Here is a 12569-nt window from a genome sequence, read left to right as displayed (position 1 = left end):
ATCTCAGGGGAAGATGCCGTGGGGCTGTGGAGTGTGTTGGGTGTGAAAGAAGCGTGGACCAGGGTGTCCCAGAGGGAATGGTCCCTGTGGCAGGCGGACAAGGAAGGAGAGAATATTGGTCTAGCTGGTGGCACCTCGCTGGAAGTGCCTGAAATGGTGGCTAATGATTTTCTGGATGTGGATGCTGGTGGGGATGGTAGGTAAGTACTAGGGGATCTGTATTGCTGTTGCGGGAGGGTAGAGAGGGGGTGAGGGCCAAAGTGCGGGAGATGGGTTTGACCCGGTTGAGGGCCCAGTCAACAATGGTGCTCGGGAATCTTTGGTTGAGGAAGAAGGTTGACATTTTGGAGGCTCCATTGTTGAAGTTGGCAACATCAGAACATATGCGACAGAGACAGAGGAACTGGGAGAATGGAATAGAGTCCTTACAGAGTGCAAGGATATATAGTTCAGGTAACTGTGGGAATCAGTGGGTTTATAGTGACTGTTAGTGGCCAGTCTATCCCCGGAAACAGAAATAGAGATGTTGAGGAAGGGAAGGGAGGAGTCACGGTTGGACCAGATGAAAGTGAGGGCAGGGTGGAAATTGGAAGCAAACTTGATAAGCCTCTTCAATTCTGGTCGAGACAGGGAAGCAGCACCAATGATATTAATGACATGTCGGAGAAAGAGTTGTGGGTGCGGGCTGGAATAGGACTGCAACAAAGAATGTTCCACATACCCCACAAAGAGACAGGCATAACTAGGCTCATGCGGGTACCGATGGCCACCCCTCTGACCTGAAGAAAATGAAGAGTTAAAAGTGAATTTGTTTAGGGTGAGGACGAGCTTGGCCAGGCAGAGGAAGGTGGTGGTGGGTGGGAACGGTTCTGGTCTTTGTTCCAGGAAGAAGTGGGGAACCCTGAGACCACCTTGGTGGGGGATGAACACGTTGAGGGATTGCACCTCCATGGCAGTGGGGAGGTGGCTGGAACTTGCAAACTGGAAATTCTGAAACTGGGGTAAAGCGTCAGAGGAATTGTGGATGTAAGTGGGCAGGGACTGGACCAGGGGAGAAAAGACCGAGTCAAGGTAGGAAGAGATGAGTTATGTGGTGCAGGAGCAGGCAGAAACAATGGGTCTGCCCGGACAGTCCTGTTTGTGGATTTTTGGAAGGAGGTAGAAGTGAGCTGTGCAGGGTTGGGATACTATCAGCTTGGAGGCAATCGGTGGGAGATCACCAGATGAAATGAGGTTATTAACCGTAGCTGATTTGATTTGATTTGATTTGATTTATTTATTGTCACGTGTACCTAAGTACAGTGAAAAGCTTTGTTTACGAGCAATATGGGCAGATCGTAGTAAGCAAGGACATGCAGATCATAGGGTGAAACAAAAACTTAGACAGGGGCACACAGGTTACATCGCAAAGGTGTGTGCTAGGCAAGATCAACATTAGCAAGATCAGCAATATTTGAAGTTAGAGAGAGCATTCATCAGTCTAATTATGGCCAGAAAGAAGCTGTTCCTTAACCTGCTGTTGAGTGTGTTGAAGCTTCAGTATCTTATGCCTAATGGAAGAGGTAATAGGAGAGCATTACCGGCGTGCAATGGGTCTTTGATGATGTTGGCAGCCTTTCCACAGCGATGAACCATGTAAATGGAGTTCATGGGTGGACGGTTAGCTTCCATGATAGTCTGGGCTGTGCAAACAGCATTCTGTAGTTTCAAACGGTCCTGGACAGAGCAGTTGCCATACCAGTTTGTTATGTACCTGGACAGTATGCTTTCAACAGTGCATCTGTAAATGTTGGTGATGGTCCTTATGTACATACTAAATTTCTTGAGCCACCTGAGGAGGAAAAGGCATTGTGGTGCCTTCTTAATCATCGCATCTACATGGAAAGTCCAGGACAGATTGTCAGTTATCATCACCCGTAGGAACCTGACACTCCCCACCCTCTCAACCTCGGCTCTGGTGATGTAGATGGGGGCATGTTCTCCTCCTTTCTTTCTGAAATCAATGATCAGTTCTTTAGTTTTGCCGACGTTGAGAGAGAGGTTGTTCTCATTGCACCACATCACCAAGCCCTCTATCCCCTCTCTGTATTCTGACTCGTCATTGTTGGATACCCATTCTCTCACAGTGTGTCATCAGCAATAGTGTAGATGGCCTTCATTCAGAATTTGGCAACACAGTCATTAGTGTACAGGAAGTACAGTAGGGGGCTGTGGACGTATCCGTGGGGGGCTCCAGTGTTGAGTGATATCGTGGAGAAGGTGCAGTTGTCTGTCTACACTGATTGCATCTGTGGTTCTGAAAACTGAGGATCCAGTTGCAGAAGGCGGAGCCAAGACCAAGATCTCAGAGTTTTGAGATCAATCTGGAGGTGTTGAAGGTGGAACTGTAGTCGATAAGCAAGAATCTGATGTAGGTGTCCTTGTTGTCCAGTTGTTCCAGGGATAAGTGCAGGGCTGGGGAAATGGCATCCACTGTGGACCTGTTACGTCAATAGGCAAATTGCAGGGGATCGAGGCAGGATGGGAGACTAGAGTTGATGTGGGCCATGGCCAGCATCTCAAAGCACTTCATGATTATGGAGGTCAAAACCACCGGGTGACAGTCATTAAGGTACGTTATATGTGCTTTCTTAGGTACTGGGATGATGGTGGTCTTCTTGAAGTGGGTGGGGACTTCAGCTTGTAGGAGGGAGAGATTGAAGATATCATTGAATACTTCTGCCAGATGGTCCACACAGGATCTAAGTGCTTGTCCGGAAGGTGGGCGAAGGGGTCTGTGGGATGGGGAGAGGAATCTTGTCGAAAGAAATGGGCACAGAAGAAGAGTTTGATGTCATGTCATGTCAAAAATTCATTAAGTGGGGATGCGGAGGGATAAAACTGAGACCTTTTCTGAGTGTAGGACAGTTAGCATCAGATAGCGGAAGGTTAGCAGGGATCAAGAATGTCCGACAGGAGGTGAGGTTGGGGGAAGGGACGGTGTCAGAGGGAAGTGGGGGGGGGGGTGAAGATTCCGGAGGACCGTGGGAATCTCCAAGGTGTTGCATCCTGTGTGCCTTGATGCCTGAAATGAAAAGTAAAAGTTTCTTGTTAGCGCAGCAAATGAGCCAGAGAATGAAGTGGAACTGGGGAGTGGTGCAGCCCTGAGCCAGCGTGATACAATGCTGTTGGAGGGAATGGTCAAAAGTGTGCATATGATGATGCATGACACGGAGCGTGGATCTCAGGATGCGACAAGAGCAGCTGTCTGTGAAACATTGAACATCACAGAGGTACCTGTGTCTTGGGTGGATTCAAAGCACAAGGGATGAAACTTGAGTTGGAATCGACATGGGGTGAGTCTGAACCACAGGCAGTCATTGGGGAATGTGATGTGGCTGTGGAAATTAGTTTTAGCAAATACCTGGTCAAACACCAAGAGCAACAGTGAAATTAATGTTGGTGGGCAAGAAAAAAAGATTGGAATGGAAATCCCTTGGAGTGAGGAGTTGAATTTCAAGGTGGGCATGCCTTCAAGAGAAATGGCAGTGGGTTAAATGAGGTTGTTGACTTGCTCGCTGAGCTGGCTTGTTTTTGTTCAGACGTTTCATCACCATGCTAGGTGACATCATCAGTGGAACCTTCAATGAAGCAATGTTATTCTACTCCGCTTAGAATTTATACTGTCCGGTCCGTTATGGTGACTACTGTCATTTCCAGTTTTGAACTGTATGGGTTTATATATGGGGTCCAATTCTATATGTTTGTTGATTGGAGTATGGGTGGAGACCATGCCTCTAGGAATTCCCGTGTGTGTCTGTGTTTGGCTTGGGCTACTATGGTTACTTTGTCCAAGTCAAACTGATGGCCTTCATTGTCTGAACGTACCGATATTAAGGAGAGCTCATTATGCCGTTTTGCTGCTGACTGATGTTCGTGTATTCTGATGGCTAGTTTCCTTCCTGTCTGTCCGATGCAATGTTTGTGGCAGTCATTGCATGGTATTTTGTAAATCACATTCATTCTGCATGTTGTGGGCATGGGATCTTTAATCCTTGTAAGTGTTTGTCGTAGAGTGGCTGTGGGCTTGTGGGTCACCATGATTCCTAGTGGTCTTAGGAGTCTTGTTATCAGTTCCAATATGTTCCTGAAGTAGGAAAGTGTGGTAAGTGAGTTAGGTCATAGTGTGTCCACCTGTTGTTGTCTATTATGTAGGCATCTTTGGATGAAGTTGTGGGGATTTCCATTTAAGGCGAGGATCTTGTATAAGTGTTACTCTTCTTCCTGGCATAATTCTGGAGTGTTGCGGTGTGTCCTGGCCCACTTAAATAGTGTCCAAATGCAGCTTTGTTTGTAAATGTTGGGGTGGTTGCTGTGGAAGTTGAGGATTTGATCTGTATGGATTGCTTTTCTGTATACTGAGGTTTGGAACTCCCCGTTTGTCAGTCATTCTACCTTAATATCCAGAAACGGAAGTTGATTTTTGGTGGATTTCAAGAGGCGGGCATAACTAGGGCCCATGTGGGTACCCATGGCCACCCCTCTGACCTGAAGAAAATGAGAGGAGTTAAAAGGCAAGTTGTTTAGGGTGAGGATGAGCTTGGCCAGGCAGTGCAGGGTGGTGGTGGGTGGGGATGGTTCCAGGAAGAAGTGCAGAACCCTGAGACCATCCTGGTGGAGGATGAATGGGTAGAGGGATTGCACATCAATGGTGAAGAGGAGGCGGTTGATGCTTGCATCACTGGAAATTCTGAAACTGGCGTAAAGAAGTCAGAGGAATCGCAGCTATAAGTGGGCAAGAACTGGACCGGGGAGAAATGTTAGTCCGCCACTAACAGTCTCTATTAACAGCTATTCACCCTCCAAGCCAGACTGTTATCCACCACTTTGTCTGTTCAACTGTTCTTCTCTTTCTTTGGGCTCTATTCCCACCTACCGTTTACTCCTTCCCGCCTCCCCCCACCCTATATTCTGCATAAAAACCAATGTTTTCCTCACTACCATCAATTCTGAGGAAGAGTCACTGAACCCGCAACGTTAACTCTGATTTCTCTTCACAGATGCTACCAGACCTGCTGAGCTTTTCCAACAATTTTTTTTTTGTTTCTAATTTACAGCATCCACAGTTCTTTCAGATTTTATTCAATATTTAACCCACCTCAGTATCCAAGGGTCCAAACATACTGAAGAAGGGTCTAGGCCTGAAACGTCAGCCTTCCTGCTCCTCTGATGCTGCTTGGCCTGCTGTGTTCATCCAGCTCTACACCTTGTTATCTCAGATTCTCCAGCATCTGCAGTTCCTACTATCTCCAAACATACCTTCCAGGTGAAGCCGTGCTTTACCTGCACTTCACACAATCTTATCTGTGGCATTCACTGCTCACAACATGGTCTCCTCTACATTGACCACTTCACAGAAAATCTACATTCTGCTCGCAAAAATGACCCTGAGCTTCCAGTTGCCTGCAAATTCAACACATCACCCTGGTCCCTGGCCAATATCTCTGTCTCAGGCTTGCTGCAGTGCTCCAGCAAAGCTCAGCATCAGCTGGAAGAACAGTACCTCATTTTGCGCTTGGGGACCCTACAGCCTTTAGGACTCAATATCGTGTTAAATAACTTTAGGGCTTGAACTATCCTATGTCCAAGCCCCACCCACAGACACCAGGCCTTGTGATTGCAAAGTTTGCTACTACACACAACCGCTTGTCGGCCACTAGCAATATCCATTAACAGCTATTCAGCCTGTTGATCAGATCGTTAACCACTCCTTTGTCTGTCCAACTGTTCTTCTTTCTTTTTGGGCTCTATTCCCACTATCGTTTACTCCTTGCCTCCCTTCCCCCACCCTTCTTCTGCATGAAAACCAACGTTTTGCTAGCTACCACCAGTTCTGAGGAAGGGTCACTGGACTCGAAATTTTAACTCTGATTTCTCTTCACAGATGTTGCCAGACCCGCTGAGTTTTGCAGTAATTTCTGTTTTCGTTATCAATGCATTCTATGCTCATTTTCAACAGAAGGTCAGTGAAATGATGTCAGCTGCCCTGACAGCCTTGGGTGCACCTGTACTCACAGTCACCACCGCACATGTCAAATCAGCGCACTTGAGAGTGAACCCATAGAAAGTGACTGGCCCTGATGGAGTCCCTGGCTCAGATTCTGTGTGGACCAACTGGTGAGAGTTTTTGCAAACATCTTTAACCTCTCCTTACTACAACATGCGTTTCCCACCTTCTTCAAGAAGACTACTATCATGCCAGTGCCAAAGAAAAATCAGGCAATGTGCCTTAATGACTACCGCTATGTTGCTCTGACGTTCATCATTATGAAGGGCTTTGAGAGGTTACTAATGGCACACATCAACTCCAACCTCCCAGACTCCTTTGGTCCACTACAATTTGTCTAACATCACAATAGGTCCATGGCAGGTGCCATCTCTGTGGTCCTACACCCAACCCTTAAACATCTGGATGCCAAGGATACTTACATCAGATTTTGGAGATAGTAAGAACTACAGATGCTGGAGTCAGAGATAACACAGTGTGGAGCTGGACGAACACAGCAGGCCAAGCAGCATCAGAGGAGCAGGAAAGTTGATGTTTCGGGTCGGGACTCTTCTTCAGAAAATAGCTGAAGAAGGGTCCCAACCTGAAACAATTGGGGTGGCACGGTGGCTCAGTGGTTAGCACTGCTGCCTCACAGCACCAGGGACCTGAGGTCGATTCCACCCTCGGGTGACTGTCTGTGTGGAATTTGCACATTCTCCCTGTGACTGGGTGGGTTTCCTCTGGGTGCTCCGGTTTCCTCCCACATTCCAAAGATGTGCGGGCTAGGTGGATTGGCCATACTAAATTGCCCATAGTGTTCAGGGATGTGTAGATTAGGTGGGCTATAGGGGGATGGGTCTGGGTGGGATGCTCTGAGGTTCAGTGTGGACTTGTTGGGCCGAACGGCCTGTTTCCACACTGTAGGGATTCTATGATTCTATGAAATGTCAACTTTCCTGCTCCTCTGATGCTGCCTGGCCTGCTATGTTCCTCCAACTCCACACTACATCAGATTTTAACTCTGCCTTCAAAACCAGAATTCCAACCAAAGTCATCTCCAAACTCCGAGTACTCGGACTCTGCTCCCCTCTGCAACTGAATCCTTGACATCCTGACCCACAGACATCAGTCAGTAAGGATCGGCAACAACACCTCCTCTGCAATAAACCTCAATTCCAGTGTCCGCAAGGCTGTATACTCAGCCCTTACTATATTCCTTAACCACTCACAACTGTGTGGCAATTCAGCTCTAACTTCATTTACAAATTTGCTGATGACACCACCTTAGTAGTTTGGATCTCAAAATATGATGAAGCAGAGTACAGGAAGGAGATGAACGGTTGGGTGGCATGTTGTAATGATAACAATCTTTCCCTCAATGTCAGCAAAATGAAAGAGCTGCTCATCAACTTCAGAAAGCAGAGTGGAGGAAATACCCCTGTCTGTATCAATAGTGGATGTTATCGAGAGCTTCAGGTTCCTAGGGATAAATATCATCAATGATCCATCCTGGTCCATCCACATTGACACTACAATCAAGAAAGCACACCAACACCTGCATTTCCTCAGAAGGCTAAGGAAATTCAGCATATCCACAATGAATCTTAGCAATTTTTATAGATGCATGGATACATCATAACAACTGTTCTGCCCAAGAAATTACAGAGAGTTGTGAATGCAGCTCAGTCCATCGTGAAAACCAATCTTCTTTCCATTGATTCCGTCTACACCTCCTGCTGCCTCACGAAAGATGTTTCCACTAATCAAAGATCCCTCCCACCTCGTTTATTCTCCCTTCCACCCTCTACCATTGGACAGAAGATACAAAATTTGAAAACATGTACCAACAGATTTAAGAACAGCTTCTTCCCCGATGTTCCACCATACAACCATGGCTGATATGTTTCTCAACCCAGTTGTACTATCTTCTACCTGTAACTTTTGATTTTCTTACTAATCAAGAACCTATCCATCTCTGCCTTAAAAACATTAAATGATTTGGATTTCACAGCCTTCTGTGGCAATGAGTTCCACAGACATAACACCTTTGACTGAAGAAATTCCTTCCCATCTCAATTCTAAAGGATTATCCCTTCACTCTGATGCTGTGCCCTCAGGTCCTAGTCTTTCCTATTAGTGGAAACATCTTCTCCACATCCACCCTATCCTGGCCTGACAGCATTCTGTAAGTTTCAATAAGATCCCCCCTCATCCTTGTAATCTCCACTGAGTATTAGACCCAAAGTCCTCAAACATTCCTCATATATGACAAATCCTTAATTCCTCATATCATTCTTGTAAACCTCCTCTGGACCCTCTCCAAGGCCAGCACATTCTTCCTTAGGTACATGGTCCAAAACTTCTCACAATATTCCAAATACGGTTTGACCAGGGCCTTATACAGCCTCAGTAGTATATCCCTGCTCTTGTATTCTAGACCTCTTAAGATGAATGCTAACAGTGCCTTTGCCATCCTATCTGCCAGCTGAACCTGCATGTTAACCTTAGGAGAATCCTGAACTAGGACTCCTAAGTCGCTTTGTGCATCAGCTTTCTCAAGCTTTTCCCCATTTAAAAAATAATCGATGACACTATTCTTCCTACCAAAGTGCATAACCTCACATTTATCAACAATGTATTCCATCTGCCACTTCTTTGCACACCCTGTCCTAGCCTGTCCGAGTCCTTCTGCAGCCTCCCTGCCTCCTCAATACTACCTACCCCTCCACCTATATTTGTGTCATCTGCCTTCAAGCTCCTTTGTTCAGATCATTAATGTATAACATGAACAGTTTTGGGCCCAAAACATCTGCGGAACTCCACTAATCACTGGTTATCATCCTGAACAAGTCCCCTTTTCCCACACTCTCTGACTTCTGCCAGTCAGCCAGTCCTCTAGTGTCCCTTGTACCTAACAACATGGGTTCTTAACATATTTAACAGCAGCCTGTATGGCACCCTGCCAAAGGCCTTTCGGAAATCCAAACAGGTCATGTCCACTGGCTCTCCTTTGTCCAACTTGCTCATTACCTTCTCAAAGAATTCTAGCAGATTTGTTAGGCATGACCTCCCCTTGACAAAGCCATACTGACTCAGCCCTAATTTGCCATGCAATTCTAAGTAATCTTATCCTTAATCACAGACTATAAAACCTAACCAACAACTGAGGTCAGGCTATAATTTCCCATCTTCTGCCTCCATTCCTTAAAACAGGGCATGTTACATTAACCATTTTCCTGTCTTCCAGGAATCCTCCCTGACTCCCCGATTCCTGAAAGATCACCACCAAGGTCTCCACAATTTCCTTACCTATTTCCTGCAGAACCATGGGGTGTAGTCATGACTTTGTATTTACATTTACTCAACTGTAATATTATTACATCTGATACCAGCTTCTCCCTCTCAAACTGCAGTGTGAATTTGATCATGTTATAGTCACTGCCATTCACCTTAAGCTCCTTAAGGGTTCCTTCACTTTAAGTTCCCTGTGTCTCACTCAGAATTAGGTCTCTCTTTCCTAACCATGTAATGCTGTTTCACTCTCTTAGTCAGAGGCAGTTTCTTGCTCATTTGCACTCACTCACTCATACTCTCACCTACTCATCCTTACTCAGTCTCTCACTTACTCGCTGACTATCACACATCCATGTGAGCACCTCTTGCAAGCCCTTACTGGAGGTGCTTGTGCAGTTGTCTATGTCCTTTGGTGGTGCCAACTTACTGAGCCACATAACCAATGTTGAGGCAAAAACAGCTCAGAGGTGGGTATCAGAGTTCAGAGGCAGTGACCGATTCACCTGCTGCCTCACACAGTCCTCTCAACATTGACGAGGCATATGTCAGGAGCATGAAGGACATGACATTCTGATTCTCAACTGTGAATAGTTTGAAGAAGCTCAAAAGCATCTAGGACAAAATCAGCATCAACATTGACCACCATACAATAGAGTGGCTCCCACAAAAGCTTCATTGCCATCTTCTGAAGGCCACCAGGGATGGGCAATAAATACTGACTTTGCTGCTGACATTCATCTTTCAAGGATTTTATTCTATTATTTGCATTGTTCAAGGATTTCAGTCCCACCCGCTCAGTAGTGCTTGCAGTCAGATAAACAAAGGACATTTGGTTAACCCACTAGAACATAGAATCCCTATAGTGCAGAAACAGACTATTCAGCCCATCGAGTCTGCACCGACCCTCTGAAAAAGCATCCTAACCAGACTCACCCTATTCCCATAATCCCATATATACCACAGCCAATACACCTAACCTGCACAACTTTGGACTGTGGGAGGAAACCAGAGCACTTGGTGGAAACTACACAGACAGGGACTGAAAGCTGGAATCAAACCTGGGTCCCTGGCTCTGTGAGGCAGCAGTGCTAACTATAGTGCCACCATGCCACCCATAAAAATCTAGTTAGATGCCATGAGATGGAAAGGCCTTAACCATTAATGTGTTGTAAGGCCACTAGAACCCCTGCCATTCTTATCAGCGGGAGCGCTAACCTTCTCTCCACATAACATGCATAAAGATAATGCAGACTATGGGTTGTAACCTATGTTTTTTGATTAAGTGTCAGTTTCCTCAAGTTTTGTGGAGTATTTCTCAATGTGAGGCCGAGCAAAATCTCTCGGTGTATGTTACCAACCCACTTCACCTATTTATCTTGTCCTACAACACCCCTCTCGTCTGATTCAAGTTCCATCTTACCATCTGCTGTCACTCACCAACATCTACTGAAATATGATCACCATCACTGCCCTTCCATATTGAAAAGATGTCTTGTGCCAGACAAGCACTAACATTTGAAGCTAGCCTGTTCAATGCTGAGATACACTGTGAAGATGTCAGAGAAAGGGAAGATTATCTAATAGGAACCTGCTGGTCCTGGTTGAAGGGGTAGTGCAAAGGAAGGGCATCCTCTTCTCAAAGGGCTGGCAGAGAAGTACGCACCACCAGAGCCTGATAGACTCTGATCTGAGGTCATCAGCTGGGTCAATGCCTTCTCCATGGTGCAGAGGACCAGCCGGCCGTACCATGAGAAGGTAAATGACCTTTTCCATTATGCCAAGGTGAGTGCTACCCTCTTTTCTCTGCCACCTGACATTCACTCTATCTCTGCTACTGCACCTACCTCCTATTAAGGCTCGTGCTCTACCACTCTCATTCAACATCTTCCCTAGCTCCCTCTCACCTCCCCAGCCTCCCACATCAGTATCTCTGCCTGGCTTTGGTGCCACTCTGGACTCCTCACCTTCTTGGTAACGGATGGTAAGGTGAAGGAACCTTGGATGACAAGACATGTGGAACATCTAGTCAAGAGGAAGAAGGAAGCTTACTTAAGGTTGGGGAAGCAAGGATTGGACAGGGCTTTAGAGGTCTACAAGGTAGCCAGGAAGGAAGTGAAGAATGAGCTTAGGAGAGATAGAAGGGGGTATGAAAAGACCTTGGCGGGTAGGATCAAGGAAAACCCCAAGGCTTTCGATGCTTATGTGAGGAACAAGAGGATGGTCAGAGTGAAAGTAGGGACAATCAGGGATAGTGGAGGGAACTTGTGCGTGGAGTCAGAGGAGGTAGGGGATGTCCTTAATGAATACTTTGCTTCAGTATTCACCAGTGAGAGGGGCCTTGACGTTTGTGAGGCCAGCATGAAACAGGCAGATACGCTCAAACAGGTTGATATTAGGAAGGAGGATGTACTAGAAATTTTGAAAAACTTGAGGATAGATAAGTCCCCTGACCCAGACGGGATATACCCAAGGTTACTACGGGAAGCGAGGGAAGAGATTGCTGTCCCTTTGGCGATGATCTTTGCAACCTCCCTGTCCACTGGAGTAGTACCAGAAGATTGGATGGTGGCAAATGTCATTCCCTTGTTCAAGAAAGGGAATAGGGATAATCCTGGGAATTATAGACCAGTCAGTCTTACTTCTGTGGTGGGCAAGTTATTGGAGAGGTTTCTGAGAGATAGTACTTATTTGGAAAAGCACAGTTTGATTAGAAATAGTCAGCATGGCTTTGCGAGGGGAGGTCATGCCTCACAAGCCTTATTGAATTCTTTGAGGATGTGAAAAAACACATTGATGAAGGCAGAGCAGTAGATGTGGTGTGTATGGATTTTAGCAAGGCATTTGATAAGGTTCCCCAGGGTAGGCTCATTCAGAAAGTAAGGAGGCATGGGATTCAGGGAAATTTGGCTGTCTGGATACAAAGCTGGCTGTCTAATAGAAGACAGAGAGTGGTAGTAGATGAAAAGTACTCCACCTGGAGCTCGGTGACCAGTGGTGTTCCGCAGGGATCTGTTCTGGGACCTCTGTTCTTTGTGATCTTTATAAATGATTTAGATGAGGAAGTGAAGGGTGGGTTAGTAAGTTTGCTGATGACACAAAAGTTGGTGGAGTTGTGGACGGCGTGGAGAGCTGTTGGAGGTTGCAATGGGACATTGACAGAATTCAGAGCTGGGCAAAGAACTGGCAGATGGAATTCAACCCAGAAAAGTGTGAAACGATTCATTTTGGAAGGTCGAATTTGAACGTA

At 46.2% G+C, this 12569-nt stretch overlaps 1 pseudogene; it reads right to left on the bottom strand.

Annotated features, from left to right (window-relative positions):
• Nucleotides 1-10436: 10436 nt before the first annotated feature.
• Nucleotides 10437-10555, bottom strand: LOC125483430 (annotated as a pseudogene).
• Between the last annotated feature and the right edge of the window lie 2014 nt (nucleotides 10556-12569).

The sequence above is a fragment of the Rhincodon typus genome, chromosome 6 (assembly GCF_021869965.1).
Source record: "Rhincodon typus isolate 14 chromosome 6, sRhiTyp1.1, whole genome shotgun sequence".
In the NCBI taxonomy this organism is placed as follows: Eukaryota; Metazoa; Chordata; class Chondrichthyes; order Orectolobiformes; family Rhincodontidae; genus Rhincodon; species Rhincodon typus.
Note: the sequence above shows the minus strand (reverse complement) of the source record. Positions and strands in the feature narration are given on the sequence as shown.